The sequence below is a fragment of the Calidris pugnax genome, unplaced genomic scaffold (genome assembly GCF_001431845.1).
Source record: "Calidris pugnax isolate Ruff unplaced genomic scaffold, ASM143184v1 scaffold102, whole genome shotgun sequence".
Lineage (NCBI taxonomy): Eukaryota > Metazoa > Chordata > Aves > Charadriiformes > Scolopacidae > Calidris > Calidris pugnax.
The window spans coordinates 4223406-4227240 of record NW_015090846.1 but is presented as its reverse complement, the minus strand read 5'-3'; the positions used below and the strand labels follow the sequence as shown (position 1 = coordinate 4227240).

Genomic DNA, 3835 nt, shown 5'->3' with positions numbered 1-3835 from the left:
CCTACAGGTGACAGATGAAGAGATGGACATCTCCTACTAAATGGGAAAACTTGGACAAAACTGGGTTAAAACCCCCCCCCCCCCCCCCCCCAATCATTTAAGATATGTGACCATTCAAGCAAAACATCATTTTGTTTTCTAATGGCAGCCTCTTTTTTTTTCCAGCTCGTGAATAAAGCAGGACAATTTGTACATGTCTGCATGATTTTTGTAAAGTCATAGGCTTTGTCACAGAGATGTTCATAAAAAATGCAGCTGTTATTTGATACAACTTCCATGAGAGTTGGAGAATTCTCAGTTTCTGCGTTCACGTGCTTTGGGGAGGGGAAAAAAAAAAAAAAAAAAAAAAGCAGGTTTGCTCTTTTCCAAACTATTTTCCTGCTCCGAGGCCTGAAAGGTCGGGGCGAGATAACAACAAAGGGAAAAAAGCATCGACCTAGAATAAGATGCTGGCATCAGAGCTCCCCCAGGAGTAATCAGAAATAATTAGATAATGTATTTAAATTGTCTTTTTCCTTAGCCAACGTACAAAGAGACTCAGAGGCTTCACCCAGCCCCTCAAACAACCCCCCCCCAGCTCCCCTGGCCCTCGGATTCCCGCAGGAAGGGGCGCTGGGAGCAGCCGGGGCAGGACAAAGGCAGCAGGACCCTCTGGGGGTGGGAGACAAAGCAGCCCTGAGCCCTCACCCCCCCCAGCCAAAGCCCCTCAAAAGAAAAGAGCTGAAAAGTCCTGCCCTTGAAGGCCCCAAAGGGTCAAAGGAAACTTGGCTTTCTTCTGTAAATGAGGAGAGAGGGGAGGAAAAAAATCCCACCCTTGGATTTGAGGCTGGCAGGGGGACATCACCCAGCGGGGCAGGGGCCCCCCGAAGCCCCCCTGCCACCCCAGGGCTGTCCCCAGCCCCCCCCTGTCACAGGGCTGCCACCCATCCTAGCTCTTGCTACAGGGTTTTGGTGTTTTTTCCCCCTGCCCCCCCCAGCCTTTTAATGAAAAGGAAATGCTCTTTTTACATAAGCCCGAAGGAAAATACGCAACAGCTAACTGCAAAACTCGGTGGCAAAGTCCCATCCCCTGAGCACGGAGCTGCTCTCACGCCTCTGGTGAAATAAAGAGTTAAATAAAGTCAAATAAAATGCACTTTAGGTCCCCACGCTGGGTATAACCCCCCTCCCTCCACACACCGCAGGTCACCGTATCAGAGAACCAGGATGCAAAAAAAGAAAAGTCTTTGCCCCCCACCCCAAAAGCAAACCTCCCCCCTGCCCATAATGGGGTTTGGGGTGAGAAAACCCAGGGAGGGGACAGGAAAGGGACAGGGGGGGCACAAATGGGAAAGGCAGCGAGTGCCCGCACGGTTTAATGCCCGTCTTTGGCAGGGGAAAGAAAACAAGGTTAAGTTTGGTAATCAAATGACGGTCATGCCAAGACTCCTCTTCTCTTCTGCAGCATTTCTTGCTGCAGCTCCAAAGTATTTATTTTTGACGTGCTGCAAGTGGCAAGCAGCGAGCAGCGCGAACGGACCCTATTTTTAGTGTAGCAGCCAGTGGCAATGGGTGAAAAGAAGATTATTTCTGCCTTTTATGAAGATAGCAGAAACCTGAATTTGCAAATATTCCCCAGGAAGGCAGAAGGCAGGCAGGCAGCAGACATGCAGCTCGGAGCTCCCTTTGCTTTCTAACCCTCAAAGTTCGCTTTTACAGAAAGTAAAGACCCGGCGGCTCGGGCAGGGGGGTGGGGGGGAAAAGATGGAAAAAGTCAATTAAATTAACGCTGATGAGCCAACCCAGCCGGGGCGACCGCAGCCCCCTCTGCCAGGGCAGCCCGGGGATGGGAGAGATCCCTGGGGACCCCGGCACAACCTTGGGGACCCCGGCAGAGCCCTGGGGACCCCGTTAGAGCCCGGCTGGCAGCTCCTGGGCTCTGTCCTGCTGCAAGGTGAGTCACCGCCAGCCTGGGCACAACATCCCCGCTCGAGGTCACCCACCCAGCAGGCTGCTGCCTCCAAAAAGTGCAGTCATTCAGCCAAGGCAAAGCGTGTTACTGCCATTATTTTTTAATTTATTTTTCCCCCCCCCCCCTTCTCCTTATCTATCACCGGTTTTAAGAGCCCTCGAAGCAAGGAGAAGCAAAAATAGAAAATGCAACATTTTAATTTTTTTTTTTTCCCCCCAGATTGCTGCAAGGAAAAAAAAAAAAAAAAGGGAAGGGAAAGACATAAAATAAAGAACACAATTATTCTGCAGAATTTAATGTTTTGCAACCTAATAAAAGCTCCAGACCCCGACTAAGTTCTGTCCACCAGAAAGCACCCGGCACCCCATTCCCCTGCCTCCTGCAAGGCGTGCATCGCCCGCATCCCGTCGCAAACACTAATTCACATCCGTAACACATCAAAAAGACAAGTGCCATGCTGAATTGTATTCTCCTCACTCCCAGCACACAACAGCAGAGCTAGCAATATATAACATGCATGACTCAGTTCTACCGCCGTGCCACTACGGAACAGAAAGCCTTAAAATAAAGTAAATATCTTAAAAGGTCAATTAAAAAAAGCTTACAAAACATCAGACGCTGCTTCTTGCTAGAGCTCATTACCTAGTATGGTGGAGCTGCCTGTGTGTTTTTTTTTCTTGTGCAAGTTAGTCTGTGAGTCAGCATTAACACACATGAGAACATCAGGAATACTGCCTAGTTCTGATGCAATGAAAAAAAAAAAAAAAAAAGAAGAAGAAGAAATCGCGCTCCGTTTGGACAGGAGCCTGTAATTCAATTGCCTTTACTTTTCAATTACTGCATAGCCTACCCTGACCAACCTGCAGAGGGGAAGGAAACTTTGCTTACATCTCTCTGTCTTAAAATTAATGACTTTTACTTTTGGCTACAGCTTATTCTCCCTGCTTTAAAAAAAAAAAAAAAAATTAAAAAAAAAAAAGTAGGCATAATAGAATTAACCCTTGAAGGGCAGCTGAGCCCTTGCAGCTCTCGGGATCTCCATGTTTTTGTAGAAATTTCAGCCCTGGAAAACAATACTGCCAAAAAGTTCTGGCAAAGGAAGACATTTATACATTAAACTTTTAATACTCTATAAAGCGAAGCTACAATTGCATCTGAGCTTGATCCTTAATGGAAATATAAGCTTGCAGAAAAAGGAAAGTTACAGACTGCAGAAATTTAACTCTGTAGTTCCAGGTTTACAGCAGCAAATACCAGATTGCATAGGATGGTTTTAAAAACTGAGGTTTTTGGTTATTGAGCAAAAACCCTGAGAAACCTAAAATTTGTGACATGGGGTTGGTCACCTCAACCTGACGCCCACCTTCCCCAGGCTGATGGGGGCAAAGCAGAAGACATTTTCACACATTACATTTACCCCTTGCACTTCAGCAAACAATTCTCACTCTCTCCCCTTCCCAGGGGGAAAAGCCCCTGCAGGCTCAGCTCCCACCCTCAGCATCGCAGCATCAAGGCAGGAATTCGGATCCGGATTTTTATTTCTGACTTCTCTGCTCTTGCAACAAACCCCTTCGCTGGTCCAGCAAATTTTGCCCAAACCTTCAGAATGCAACTATTTCTGTACCGTGCCCTAAAACACCCCCAGACAGCACCGCAGCCCAGAATATTATAGATATATATATTTGATATTATAATATAGATTATATATGCTTATTATATTTTATTTTTCTATATTATATATGGTCAAGTAGGTCTTCAGAGCCAACACTAACATCTCACAAGCTTTGTGCTGCTGTGCCACTGCTGAAGAGCCAGTGTCCCCAGGGCAGCCCCGCTGGTGCACAGCTCCAGCTTAAGGCACATACGTTGCTTAAATATTGGGGT

General features: G+C 47.0%; 1 protein-coding gene across 2 annotated transcripts in view; it reads right to left on the bottom strand.

The window, feature by feature from the left end:
* NACC2 (NACC family member 2, BEN and BTB (POZ) domain containing) overlaps positions 1–2687 on the bottom strand; it is a 23556-nt gene extending 20869 nt beyond the window's left edge. Inside the window, exon 1 of one of the 2 annotated variants that reach the window (XM_014943034.1) lies at positions 2594–2687. The gene's annotated coding sequence lies outside the window, so the exon portion shown is untranslated. Of the gene's footprint in view, positions 1–2556 lie in introns of both variants that reach the window. The other variant, XM_014943036.1, reaches the window with a different exon arrangement.
* Between the last annotated feature and the right edge of the window lie 1148 nt (positions 2688–3835).